The sequence below is a fragment of the Lepidochelys kempii genome, chromosome 4 (genome assembly GCF_965140265.1).
Source record: "Lepidochelys kempii isolate rLepKem1 chromosome 4, rLepKem1.hap2, whole genome shotgun sequence".
Taxonomy (NCBI): Eukaryota; Metazoa; Chordata; order Testudines; family Cheloniidae; genus Lepidochelys; species Lepidochelys kempii.
Window position 1 is genome coordinate 50,326,797 of NC_133259.1, and position 15,082 is coordinate 50,341,878.

A 15,082-nucleotide genomic window follows, 5' to 3' on the forward strand; every position below is an offset into this window, starting at 1 on the left:
TTCCAATCTGCCCTGGAGGAAAATTCCTTCCTAACCCCAAATATGGTGATCAGCTAAACCCTGAGCATATGGGCAAGATTCACCAGCCAGATACCCAGAAAAGAATTCTCTGTAGTAACTCAGATCCCACCCCATCTAACATCCCATCACAGGCCATTGGGCCTATTTACCATGAATATTTAAAGATCAATTAATTACCAAAATCATGTTATCCCATCATACCATCTCCTCCATAAACTTATCGAGTTTAATCTTAAAGCCAGATAGGTCTTTTGCCCCCACTGCTTCCCTTGGAAGGCTATTCCAAAACTTCACTCCTCTGACGGTTAGAAACCTTCATCTAATTTCAAGACTAAACTTCCCAATGACCAGTTTATATCCATTTGTTCTTGTGTCCACATTGGTACTGAGCTTAAATAATTCCTCTCCCTCTCCGGTATTTATCCCTCAGATATATTTATAGAGAGCAATCGTATCTCCCCTCAACCTTCTTTTAGTTAGGCTAAACAAGCCAAGCTCCTTGAATCTCCTTTCATAAGGCAGGTTTTCCATTCCTCGGATCATCCTCGTAGCCCTTCTCTGTACCTGTTCCAGTTTGAATTCATCCTTCTTAAACATGGGAGACCAGAACTGCACACAGTATTCCAGGTGAGGGCTCACCAGTGCCTTGTATAATGGTACTAAAACCTCCTTAGCTCTACTGGAAATACCTCACCTGATGCATCCCAAGACTGCATTAGCTTTTTTCACGGCCATATCACATTGGCGGCTCATAGTCATCCTGTGATCAACCAATATTCCAAGGTCCTTCTCCTCCTCCGTTACTTCTAATTGATGCGTCCCCAGCTTATAACTAAAATTCTTGTTATTAATCCCTAAATGCATAACCTCACACCTCTCACGATTAAATTTCATCCTATTACTATTACGCCAGTTTACAAGGTCATCCAAATCTTCCTGTATGATATCCCAGTCTGTCTCTAAATTGGCAATACCTCCCAACTTTGTATCATCCACAAACTTTATTAGCACACTCCCACTTTTTGTGCCGAGGTCAGTAATAAAAAGATTAAATAAGATTGGTCCCAAAACTGATCCCTGAGGAACTCCACTGGTAACCTCCCTCCAGCCTGACAGTTCACCTTTCAGTAGGACCCGCTGTAGTCTCCCTGTTAACCAATTCCTTATCCACCTTTCAATTTTCCTATTGATCCCCATCTTTTCCAATTTAACTAATGATCCCCCATGTGGCACGCTATCAAACGCCTTACTGAAATCTAGGTAAATTAGATCCACTGCGTTTCCTTTGTCTAAAAAATCTGTTACTTTCTCAAAGAAAGAGATTAGGTTGGTTTGGCATGATCTACCTTTTGTAAAACCATGTTGTATTTTGTCCCATTTACCATTGACCTCAATGTCCTTAACTACTTTCTCCTTCAAAATTTTTTCCAAGACCTTGCACACTACAGATGTCAAACTAACAGGCCTATAATTACCCGGATCACTTTTTTTCCCTTTCTTAAAAATAGGAACTATGTTAGCAATTCTCCAATCATACGGTACAACCTCTGAGTTTACAGATTCATTAAAAATTCTTGCTAATGGGCTTGCAATTTCATTTGCCAATTCCTTTAATATTCTTGGATGAAGATTACCTGGGCCCCCCCGATTTAGTCCCATTAAGCTGTTCGAGTTTCGCTTCTACCTCAGATATGGTAATATCTACCTCCATATCCTCATTTGTCATGCTACCATTATCCCTAAGATCCTCTTTAGTCTATTAAAGACTGAGGCAAAGTATTTGTTTAGATATTGGTCCATGCCTAGATTATCCTTGACCTCCACTCCATCCTCAGTGTTTAGCGGTCCCACTTCTTCTTTCTTTGTTTTCTTCTTATTTATATGGCTATAGAACCTTTTACTATTGGTTTTAATTCCCTTTGCAAGGTCCAACTCTACTTGACTTTTAGCCTGTCTCACTTTATCCCTACATGTTCTGACCTCAATAAGGTAGCTTTCCTTGCTGATCCCTCCCATCTTCCACTCCTTGTATGCTTTCTGCTTTTTCTTAAATCACCTCTCTCTCTGAGATGCTTGCTCATCCAGCTTGGTCTACAACTCCTGCCTAGGAATTTTTTCCCCTTTCTTGGGATGCAGGCTTCCGATGGCTTCTGCAGCTTTGATTTAAAGTAATCCCAGGCCTCCTCTGCCTTTAGATCCATAAATTCTTCAGTCCAATCCACTTCCCTAATCCACAATCTCAGCAAATGTTTTGTCCTTGAGCTTAGCAGGACCCGTTAGCTTACACAGCAGATTGTAAAATTTTAGCCCCCCTATTACACTCCATAGAATTGCCACCTGTTTTCCCATCAGGTATTTCATTAGCTATCATAGTGTTCCAGTATAGTTGGGCCAGTCATCCACTGAGTTATCAAAGAAGTCTGTTTCCCTCAAACAGCCAGATATTTCAATTTTTCTCTGAGTGAGCAGTTAACTCACAGTTCCAGCAGCTGCAGTTTCCTTCTCAGTTTCATTACTTATTAGGCCCCTGTAGTCACACTTTGTTTCACTGTATTCCTGGACTAGGGGTCTGTCCTTGTCCCCAATTGACTTGTGTGCTTTAAAGAACAGAAATGTAATCTGAAGGAACCACAGGGCTCAGCGGGGGTCCAAGTATCTGTTTATTAACGACAAACAAGGCCTACCTACTTCTACACACAGCTGCTCAGTCTGGCAGGGTTCCAGGGGCTTTTAAAACACAGAAGATACTGAGGGCCATTAGAGTGCTCAAACTTTTTTAAGGGATATCTACTCTGTTCCTCTCCAGTCTTTCACAATTTAACTAAACGCTTAAACTACGCTAGTTGCTTACATATCACACTGCTGACATCTAATGAAGATATTTTCTATACCACACATTTTTTGTTGTAGTATTGTCCATGCTGACTAATTTCTGTCCTGTTCTTGGTATAAGAGGACAACTATTTTGGGAAGAAATATGTCCTTCCAAGCTAATTTTATAGACCTAGGGTTGCAAACACAAAACGTGACTGAGCAAGTGCCATCAGTGCCCTTGGACTGCTATCAAAGCAGGGGATATCAAACTATTCGTTATAAACACAAAATTCTGTAGGTAGTTATGTGGAGGAGAGGAAATTGCTTATGAGAACAAAAGGAAATGGCAGATTATGACTGAATGCTTAGGAGACGGGAACTGTGATGCTCCCAATAGCTTAGTTCCAATGGAATGAACGTGGTATGAATCTAAAGCCTGCTTCCACCCTGAGAGCTGGGTTTATAAAAATGCCCCTACTTACTCAATTAACGATCTGCTCCCTAGATATATGAAGAATCAAATCTGCTGGATTTAAAGACATTTTTACTCCTAGAATCATTGAGCACCAGCACAGTTAAAACTGTGACAGAACAGGATTCTCTATTCTTATGTAGCACCCAAAGAATTAATTTGTTTCATCAGCCACAATTGCAGTCCTTTTGAAAGTAATGGGACTCAGGCCATGATTGCAACAGAATGGCAGGCAGAGGTGTAACTGAGGGCCTAATCTGACCTGCAGAACCTTTATTATGGGTGATGACACATGAGAGAGAAAGAACCCAAACTAACTTTTAGAGTCAAGGTTGAGTTTTGAGGGCTAGCTGTTTGGAAATAGATTTACTCAATTTATTAGTACAATATGAGATATGGAAATTTTTGTCAGCTTTTATACATACCCACAACATCCTTACAGCCATGTTTTAGGTTACAGACATACTTTAAACTGGCAAAGATTTCTTTCCTGAGCAACCTGTGTCAGTCTTTTAATAACACTTACATAGCATCTTTCCTCTGAGGATCTCAAACTGTTTTACAAACAGCAGTGAATTAAGCCTCACCTTTCTTAAAAGATTAGATACTAGCCCCATTTTACAGATGGGAACTTGAGGCAGAGAGGTGAATTGACTTGCTTAAGGTCACAGAAGAACAGGATTATGAAAAATCTTCTCTCTCAGGAAACAACGCCGTCCGATAGGTTTTTCCCACTTCTCCCTTTATTTTTTTAACTTGTCCCTCTGAAGTAGTTACGTGAATTGTAATATTTATGAAAGTTTTTTGACATTAGAAACGGGCTGGAATTTCTATCCATGAATAAAAACTTTATTCTACAGCGTTAAAAAAAGTGGTGAGGACAGCAAGGGACTTTTGCCTACTGGGAAACAGCGAGTTATAGAATTGTCTATTAAGTAACAGGTGAAGGGGGATGGGTACAGTGAAGGCCATGGCAAGCATATGGAACAAACTCTCAATGGATGTTGTTGGAACTGGGTGGATTTGAGAACGGGTAGGGACTTGGTTTAGTTAATTAATAACTTTCCTGAGTGTTCACATTTAGACAAGCCCTGAGAGACCACAAAGAATAGGAGTGCTCAAGGTCAACTGTGCCGTTTAATGAAGCTTTATCCATTAAGCAGAATAGAACAGAACACTGGTGAGCTCGACAGTTCTGGAAGTGAACTGTTTTCAACAGCTATGTTGTAATTAAAAAAGGATCCAGGATGCCAATTTAAGGCACTGTTTTAAGCCTTGCAGCAACTATTCAACAACACCAGCACCTGTATTTAGGGGAGGCTCTGTACATGTTCAAATACCCCGACTCAAAAAAAAATTCTGATTATGCTCTAAGGAAAACTAAAAAGGCAAATACTTGAAGGTTTCAACTTTCTTCTATAACAACAACATGACCTTAATTTAAAAAGAAATAAAGGTGACACTTTATCCTGTGGAATTAATAATGAATTCCTTTCCTTCTTAGCATTTAAGATGGAAGATGGTGGCAGGGAAGGTTGTGTCACAATTAGTTGCAGCAAAATGATGGAAAATGATGGAAGTAAAAATAGGACTATGGAATTTGGAATTGTCATAGTGTACAAAGTGTTCAGCACTTACCGTTCTGCCGGCTCTGTAGCAGTTCAGCATGTTTATAGCACATGGGGATTGCTTTGGTTGAAATTTAGTAATAGTGTAGGTGCTGAAAGAAGCAAACAAGTTGCTAAAAGTATTGCTTTCTAGGGCCAGATACAAAAGAGCAGTAGGCCTAACTATCTAACTTAACTTGGTTATTGTGTTCTTGTATCTTACTTACGGGAGTGCAAGCTTTTCAATTTGGCCTGTTTTAATGTTTGAGGAATGAATATATTCACAACATGATTATTATGTATTTTCTTCTTCCTCCCACACCCCTTAAAACTTGGGGCTTATTCACACATTTTTCCCCCTCCAGAGAGAAAAGAGGGAAATTTTTTTGCAGATAGGGAGAAGTCACAAACAGCCAGAAGTGGAAGACTGCAAATAATTCAGGAATAGAACTCATACTTCAGTTCGCAAGTTCTTTCTGCTATTAGTTGTAAATTCTTCCTAGGTTTTCTTCCTGCTTAATAGGAAGCAAGGTTTAACTGTTAAACTCAAAGAGTGATGTTAAGCTAGAAATAAACCAGGGGACACAGAGGGGGAAAGGAATCTTTTCAGAAGTAAGAATTTACACTGCTTAGGTATTTAAAGCAATGTTTAAAAAGCAAAGGAAACTCTATGAAAGAGACTGACTACTTCACTCAGAACCACATCTTCCATTTAATCAGTTAACTTTTCAACCAAGAGAAGTCTGCTCTTTCTAATGCAAAATGTCATGTTCAAATAGTTCTGCAAAGAGTCTTTGCAGAACTTATGAAGCTAAAATAATACAAGTTGGCCAGCATAATACAACAGGAATCTGCCTGGAGCTATGCATGTGAACAAGAGCAGGAGTGCAATGCAATGTCTTTCACGATTTAATCTGTCTGCAGTGTATGCAGTGCGTGCTGCACAGAGCAATGCAAAAGAAAAAGATTCTCTCATAACAAACACTTATGAAAACAGAAGATAAAATATTCTGTTAACAATTGTTGAACACTGTAGCTAAAAACCATCACATTCTAGTGCAACATAGAAAACAATCCTTCAGTCTAATCTCATGCCTTAAATACGAGTTTGCTGAACACATTAAAGGGGCAAAGCCTCAGGGTAGTTTCTATTTATGAATGAAAGCTACATATAAATTTATTATAAATAAAATTTACAGCAGAGCTCATAAAAAAGGGAAAGTTTTCCCACCCCATCCCTTCAAACAAAATTAAGAAAACTTTTGTGCACCCTTTGAATTGTAAAGATCTGCAAATTTTATGGTAATCAACTTTCTTGAAATATACTTTTGTTCTTTTTTTAAAGGGTAATGCCATGTCTACACTATGGGTGCTACAGCAAGATAGTCATGCTGCTGTAACCCCATAGCGTAGATGCAGACTCCAGCGACAGAAGGAGTTTTTTTCCATCTCTGTAGGAACTCCACCTCCCTGTGTGATAACTAGGTTGATGAAAGCATTCTTCTGGTGACCTAGCTGCATCTACCCTGGAGTATTTATTTTCAGAGTAAGCTACTTTTCTTGCCAAAAATATGCCAGATGTAGTTTAGGTAGAGGGACCCCCCCACCCCCAAAAAAAACCTCCAAAAAACCCAAACACCTCCCAATTCTGGATACAGTTGAAACTTGGAGTCTCCTCCTTTTGGTACCACACTAATTTCATAACTCATCCTGAGCACAATGCTCAATTTATGTCCAAGGGGTTCTGAGGAAGTGAAACCAGAATGGAGAAGGCTTGGGATTCCTGAACCTTTGTGCCCCTATAACTCAGAATGCCAGCCTTTTCTTTTATAATTCATCCATAAACCCTCAGAACAGAAACTTGAGGAAAGGCTCCATCCAGAGACAACTATCTCTGGATCCTAACTCCAACAGTTTAGAAGTACATTTAAAAACAACAAGCAAGGAGTCTGTATTTCTAAAAGTTTGATTTTCTAAATCCCTGTGTAACAATGAAATTGGTTTTCCAAGCAAACATCCTGCATGTTATTAGTCCCTAAGGTAGGTCATTAGCTCCTACACACATACACAGCCCTTATTAATTCACATGAATGACTAGAAGACCCATGGCAAACTGGTGAATTTTGTGAGTTAGCAAGTGAGCAATTAAAAACCCAAGGATACAGCATTGTAAGATATACTTTATTAATTTGATAAGTGTAGTTTAATGTTATTGGTGAAAATTCATATTATCACAAATTTAGTAAAAGTAGGAAGTATTTTCATTGTTAGGAACTCAGGTTTTTAGGTTTGTTATGTTTTATAGAAATATGAGAGAACTCACATCTTAACTATTCTTGTTTTAATAAAATGTTTTCCATAGTGGTCTATTCTGATCTATTACTGACAACTTAATATCTAAAACTAGTAACTAAAATTCATGTGGCTCTAACAATCAAGTTAATGTTATAGTTTACATCTGAAAGTGGTCAGTAAGAAATAATAGGATTTATGAAATCTTTCAAAAGTTTTTATACCATATTTCCCCTCCCACCAAGATGCATTTATTTACTATAGTACCAGTCAGACTCAAGATATACAAGTGAATCCACTGAATTACACTAATGTGGTGACTGTTTCCAAAGGAGCAACCAATGTGCACTTGTTACAGTAACTCCCATGCAGTTTTGAAAATAACATTTACTGCAAGGAGAAATGTTGGCCTCAAATATTTCCCCCCAATTATTTAGAAGAAATATCATGGGATTTTTTAACTTGCATTTGAACAGCCACTAGAAATGAGCAGAAAAGAATTGGTTTTAACATTGTTCAAAGAGTAGCATCACTAATATTCCCCAAACACTGCAGTGCAGTAGTGTCCCTAGATGTAGCCCATGTACTGTTCAGTGTAAGGTAGACATTAGCAGAGTTTAGGTTCATCCAGGATAAAACTATTTTCTATTCTTTAAAATAGTACAGTTATCCCAGGCTCAGTCTTGGCAGGAGTGTCTATATCTTTTATAGTTTTGTTAGCCTAGATAATGTAACTGCAGATGATCATTTTATCATTAATTATAAGCCATTTGTCTCAGTATGATTCATGGCCATGAGTTTCACATGTTAAATCATTTTGTAAAGCTATTTCATCTGAATTAAATTATCGTCTTTTAATTTCACTGCCTGTCCCCTTGTTCTTTTCTTATAAGAAAAGATAAATAGAAGCACCCAAACAACCATCTCTGTATAAGTCATGATTTTATACCACTATCATTGTAGTACCTATTGGTCTTCTCTTTAAACCAGAAAGCTCTAGCCTTTTTAATATTTCCTCACATATGGTTTTCCCCATTCATCTAATATTTTTATTGCTTCTCTCTGACCCTTCTCACATTTGATTAGATCATCCTTTTCTGAGATCTGTTCAGTTCTGGGCCACCATTCATCCAACTTATAACTTCAGATTCTAACAAGCTCTCTGTTTTAAAAATCCTTCCCTAGAGTCCTCCCCCAAGGATTTGGAACTTTGTTATACTACAATCACTATTACTCAGTGGCTCAACTACAAGGGAAAGAGAGAAAAGAAATAGGTAAGCAGTGGTCAGTGTATTGCAGTAGCACAGATGAAGTACAGAGGTGGTAAGAGAAGAGAGGGGGCACATGAAACAGCTTGAAACTGCCTAGGCAAGACCTTTGGGGGGAGGAAAGAGAGAGGCACAGAGACAGGAAGTGACTTGCCCAAGGTTAGATAGCAGGAATCGACCCTAGGTCTCCTGAGTCCAGTCCAGAGCCCTTTCTGCCCCTCACCATAACATCCAATGTGGAAGAGATCCCAAAGTGCAGGCAACTGGGTTTTCCCTCCAAGTCACACTCACCTGATTAGGAAGACACATCCTCACTCTACTGAGTGGACTGAGGGTTTTTTTTTAAATTGCTATGAAAGACATCAATAGTTTCATCAACTAATATTCTTCAAGCAGTTCTCAAATGCCAGTTTATCCTTCTCCCATTATTAGGGTCGACATTAAAACAAAGGTGGACATGCACACGGGGTTGACATCACACCAGACAAAAGGATAACATTTACTTAGATAGGTTTTTTGGGCCATTGTGTACAGAGATTTTGCTGAACCTTATTACAAAAAGAAGCGACTCTCCAGTCTACTGCAATCTAGCCCCGTTGCTTTGAATGGAATCAGTGCACAAACATTTAACATGGAAAACACTGGCACATTCACACACTAATCCTCTCCAAACCCACTTTACTCACCCTCCCTAAACCTCTTCATGAAGGACAGTACTCAAAACACCAAACTGACAAGAGAGTCTGTACTCAAACATTTGCAAGATTGAAAATTAAATTACTTCCACTGTCTAATTCAGAGGCTCTCAACTTTTCCAGACTATTGTACCCCTTTCAGGAGTCTGATCTGTCTTGCCTAACCCCAAGTTTCACCTCACTTAAAAACTGCTTGCTTACAAAAAGGAAGGAGGACTTGTGGCACCTTAGAGACTAACCAATTTATTTGAGCATAAGCTCAGACAAAGATACAAAAGTGTCACAGCATACTGTTACTCACAGATTGCTTACTTTCTCGTTTTTACCATATATAAAAAAAGTTAATTGGAATATAAATATTGTGCTTACATTTCAGTGTATAGTATATAGAGCAGTATAAACAAGTCATTGTATGAAATTTTAGTTTGTACTGACTTCCCTAGTGCTTTTTATATAGCCTGTTGTAAAACTAGGCAAATATCTAGATGAGTTGATGTATTCCCTGGAAGATCTCTGCATGCCCCATGGGGTACGCATGCCTCTGGTTGAGAACTACTGGTCTAATTTACTGCTTTAGAACTCACAAAATTCTGCAAAATGCCTGTTCCAGGGGAAATGGTTTTGTTGCTGCAGTCATTAGCACAAAGCACATAGAGATCAAGAAAAAAGTGTATAAACAAGATGTGTTGGGCAATATTTTCAGTAAGTTATCATTAAACAGTACTCAGATTGGAAGGAAACATAAGTGTGATGTACCTATTTCATTTGTACTTTCATAAATATTTTGGGTGCTGTACAAATAATTATGATAAGCAATTTTTAGAATTTTTCCTCCTATTTTCAGTCAATGAAAGTAAGAGGAAGTATAGGATAACTACCTACAAGCCTCCCCCAACCCAGTTCAAGCACTTTGAAATACGCCAAAGCCTGCAACCCATAAGATATTTAAGACTGTTAGGGTACTCACCTTTCATGAAGAACATAACACTGCTCAATCTTAACAGGTAGGTTCAGATTAAAACATTTAGCTTTTGTAGTTTACCTTTGCCACTTTTGCCAATTCTTAGACGTATGCTCTCAAGCATTTCCTGCCCCATAGCCCATAGTTAATCTTGTCCTCCCACTTGATCCCAGATTGAGAGCTGTCCTAACAATACTTAGTTACAGATATCACAATCATTTCTATGGTAAGAAACTGAGAAGCCTGAAACACAGGATTACAATTCTGTGCAAGATCAGGAAGTTAGGTTAAGAGATCTTATACGTAGGTCTGCAACAGCAGCCAAGTACAAGAAAAAACACTTTTTATTCATCAACTTTTTGCATTTTTGTTTCACTGTGAAAGTACTCAAGTGTACATTTTTAGTTAGCTATTTTAATAAGTTATCTTAAAGTCCAGCACGCTGTTTACGTGGCTTTCAGTTTATGTTGATTTTCAATCTGTTTAAGAATCAGGTTTTGATTAAAAAAATAAAGCTTAGAGATCCACTGATGAAGAGTGCTAGATAAGAGTAAATATTTTTCTTTATACCATCACAATAAATATATGGAAGCGCTTTGTACTATCTGTCAATAAAAGTGGTGCTAAACGGGTATGCCTACAAGCAGCTGTGCCAACGTTAGTTATCTGACTCTGAATCTACAGATAAATAATGGGAAGGAAGTAGGTATGTCAAAGCCTAAAATACATAGTAACTAATGCCTATTCTGAGTTAGCAAAACATGTTTCTGCTCCTGTGCTATTAATACCAGAGTGGGAGTAAATATTTATTGCATAAAAGCAGTCCAAATGCTCTCATAAATAATGAGACTCTTAGTACAAATGACAGGTTTCAGAGTAGCAGCCGTGTTAGTCTGTATCTGCAAAAAGAAAAGGAGGACTTGTGGCACCTTACAGACTAACAAATTTGAGCATAAGCTTTCGGAAGTGAGCTGTTAGTCTCTAAGGTGCCACAAGTCCTCCTTTTTAAATACAAATGGTGTCCTATCAGTTCGTGCATTGTTTAATATCTATACCGCAAGACTAATGGACCTTATTTAATGGCCTCTGAACATCTAATGCATGATTGTAATATAGACTGATACCAACAAGTTTCACACAACAATATGGCACTTTGATAGCTCAACTTCTATGATCAGCCATTACTATGCAGAAAACTGGAGTTCAGAGTAATTTTCAATCTCAGAAGAGTAACATGGAGGAGCGATCATGGCATCTCTAAAACATTAGGCCCAGACCCCAAAAGATTCCTCTTGACTACGGCGGAACTAAGGCCCGCATCCTGCTCTCATTGATTTAAATCAAACATAATCAGCTCTTCATTGTGGCCAAAATCATTTGCAGGACTGGGCCAGAGAAAGCAAAACTTGCAATGTGAAATTAGAGGCAACGTATTTCATAGTGTTATCTTGTTAAATATACAGACTGACTGTCCAGTCTCCATGTATCACAGGTACCACTCAAGGGTTACGTTGGGGGTGTGGAGAGAATTCTGACTGGTAACTAGCTTTCATTTACTTGGTAAAATTGTAATTATCCTAATCACGTGAATCTAGCCCCTTACATATCCCTTTTTACACCCTAGACTAAAAGATGGATGTTCACAAACTGGATTCTTTATATTTCCAATTATATGGCAGAAGAACTTGATTTATCCCATGGTAAGTAGTGAAAGTTGGTTTGTATTTAACCTCCTAGAAAAAATACTTGCAACACTGTGCAGAGGCATGTCGACCTACCAAACACAAGCTTTGAAAAGGGTACTTCTTACTAATAATTTTTTAATATGCAAGTATTTTAGTAAGTCTGCCTTTTCATTATCAGTAGTAGACACCTAAACATCTGAAAGGAAAATATTGCTATATCTGATTCAGCGAAAGCTTGTCAAAACCTAAGTTGTTTGTTTTTAAATAAAGAGGCTACATTAAAACACTGCAGAGGATGGTGTTACCAGAACTTGCTTGATAAAGCAAAAGAAAAATTAAATTTAAAAAAATGCAAACTGTTTGTTTACTGCAGGTAAGTCCCTTGAGCAATAACATCATTACCCAGTCCTTGATCAGAGATCTGTTTGAAATTGACAGCTATCAACGTGAGTTAGAAAACTTTCTCCTTGTAACATTTCAAATAAGGGATCAGTGTTTTCTGTATCTTCTGCCAGGAAAGAGGGAATTGCAGTTTTTATACAATTTCAAGTTATGTACTCAAAGAAGAAACTAATATTTAACCACTGAATATCCTTGTGATCCAGTGTATAGTTCAGCTATATTGGCCAAGGGTCTACATAGTGACCAGTGGAGTTTGGCATTATCTAACAGTTTGCAGATAAAACTGGTCTCTAGAGATGCATTCAGTGCCAAATTATAGTAAAGGTAAAGATCATAATGTATCAAATTCAAGAGGGGACAGGCAGTTGCTACATTGGACAGGATATACCCTTCTATGAGAGCATGACACTATTCATAGGGACTGTAAGAACATGGTGGTGAGCTAAACTTTCAGCTACCATGTAATATTTTGTGACTAGAGTTTAGCAGAGAGAGGGCTGAAAATTGTGAAAGGCTTTTTTTCCCCCTTGATTGGTTCATGCAGTTTCACATCCCAAATTCTGAAACCCTTGCAAAAACATTACATTTTTTTCCAAAATTAAACAAGATCTCAGTCCCTCTTAATCAAACATTTGGAAGGCTGGGTTTGCATTGGTACCGTTCCGCTTTAGGCCTCTTGAAAAAGATAGGGCTGCAAGTCAAGAATACTATACCTGCCTCTGATCAACTTCCATAATCATTTGCACTTACATAGTACTTAAACATTTAAGTATGTCTCATAACACACCATGAGGAATCCAAAATTACTATGTCCACAATTAGACCATCAAATTCCAGTCTCACGCCCCATTCACTAGAGAATAATGCCTCCCAGATAAGTACCTGGATCTTAGTTTCCACATCTATAATACAGTGGCAATTACATTTACCATAGGTAAGATGCACAGGATTTAAGAGGTCTACAGCTATACATAGGTAGGTAAAACAGGAAAATGTATGAACTGCATCCAGATAAAGGAAACAGCAGAACAGACTTAAGAGAAGTTCTGTAATTTTTCTGCAACAGGACAGGGCATATGCTAAAAGGGGGAAAAAAAGTTATACAACTTCTAAGAAGAGCTATGTAAATATTTTGCTGAACCCTGTGTGTCTTGAGCTCTAATCTGCCTATGTTATTATAGGTTGCACTGTATTTCCCATGGAATTAGAATACCAGTCTGCTAGGATTGTATAGCAATGGAGATTTTGAAAGATTCTCGGCTATTCTTTAATTCTGCTTTATGATTTCCTTAACTTGCTACTTCATATGCAGAATGTAAGAATCATTGCAGACATATTCATCAGATGAGAAAAAAAACTTAAAGACAAGCCACCACATCTCAGTGACACAGGTAATATCTAACAGTACACTATTATTTTGAGAGCTTGACTACCCCACTGAATTGAAGATGAATGAGTAATAGAAAACTGCTTTTTTGTTTTAAACTACATTTATTACTCTATACATATACTTCATAACTGATTGCTTTGCAAACAATTGTCTGTAGACACTCTTCAAACATGAAAGAAAAATCCATACAGATCCAGAGATTTTACAGAAGTCTGCAATTTGAAATCCTGTGCAAAATGTACCTCCCTGCTTTATTTAGTAATAGGCAGTTAACACACACAAACTCAGCATTCTGTTTGTCAGTAAAAAATGCTCTATGAGCCAAAGTGGGTAAGCAGATGCAACTTGCGAGGTCAAATGAAGTTGTGTCTGCTTATAGCAAAGCTGAAAGTAGCCCTAGTCTTATACTAGTCACTTCAGTATTGTGAATGCAAGACTTAGCCGACACACCTAATTTATGGAGGGCTTTTCATAGTCATTACTAAAAGTCCATTTCAAATCACCACAATTGACAACATGGCAGTCATTTAAAAAAACCTCTGAAATCTGCTTTAATGTATTCCATTAGGCTGATGCTAGCTTGTTTGGCTGAAGAGGTACCATGCATACTCACATCGCATCCAATGAAGTGAGCTGTAGCTCACAAAAGCTTATGCTCATATAAATTGGTTAGTCTCTAAGGTGCCACAAGTACTCCTTTTCATTTTGCGAATACAGACTAACACGGCTGCTACTCTGAAAACAGTACAAGATAAGTTCCAGGAATAGTACAAATAATACTCACTTCTCCTATCCACCCAAGATATTCCTAGACTACATTGCAAATTATATTGAAAGCTGTATCGATGTATTTTTCATCCACGTTACATTCACACTAAAGACTAAAAAAAAAATTCTTCCCTTCAAGACAGGAACTGAGACACTGCACAACAGATCAAGTGCATATGTCTGTTTTTTACAAAAGACCTTGGATTTACGTGGATGTTACTTTCCTATCCACCATGAAATCATGATTGCTTTATGTCTCCCTACTGATATTAGCTGTTCCTTTATGGAAGAACAGGACAAATAGATGCTCTATATTTCCAGCCCAATCACAAGATTTATGTTACTAAAATCAATTTAAATTATTTCTGTAGTTTTTAAATAAAGTCTCATTTTAAAATCATTGCATTTCAACAATGTACTTGTTGGTTTGCATTTGTATTGCTTTATGATAAAGAAAATAAAACGTGTTAAGTGAATAACTACTATGTCCCAAACAGGGAAAAGCTTCAGAAGACTTGAAACTTAACGAGATAAATAGCCTCCAACAAACTGTTTTTTGCCATCTGCAGCAAAGTCATTAAATACCTAATTCTGATATTTTTTACTGCACTGTAACATATGATCATCAAACTGACAGTTGTATGTCTTCTTGTGAATGTTTTAAGGTGGTATTTTCTTTAAGTCAATGAGGGAGAAGTTTATTTTTG

General features: G+C 37.8%; 1 protein-coding gene and 1 long non-coding RNA gene across 4 annotated transcripts in view; one reads left to right on the plus strand and one right to left on the minus strand.

Annotated features, from left to right (window-relative positions):
- Window positions 1-15,082, plus strand: part of LOC140910397 (uncharacterized) — a 59,786-nt gene that overhangs the window by 29,753 nt on the left and 14,951 nt on the right. The window contains exon 3 of the long non-coding RNA XR_012158568.1: window positions 11,755-11,830. This is a non-coding gene — a long non-coding RNA (uncharacterized lncRNA). The remainder of the gene's footprint in view (window positions 1-11,754; window positions 11,831-15,082) is intronic.
- Window positions 1-15,082, minus strand: part of MGARP (mitochondria localized glutamic acid rich protein) — a 43,726-nt gene that overhangs the window by 18,362 nt on the left and 10,282 nt on the right. The window lies entirely within an intron of this gene.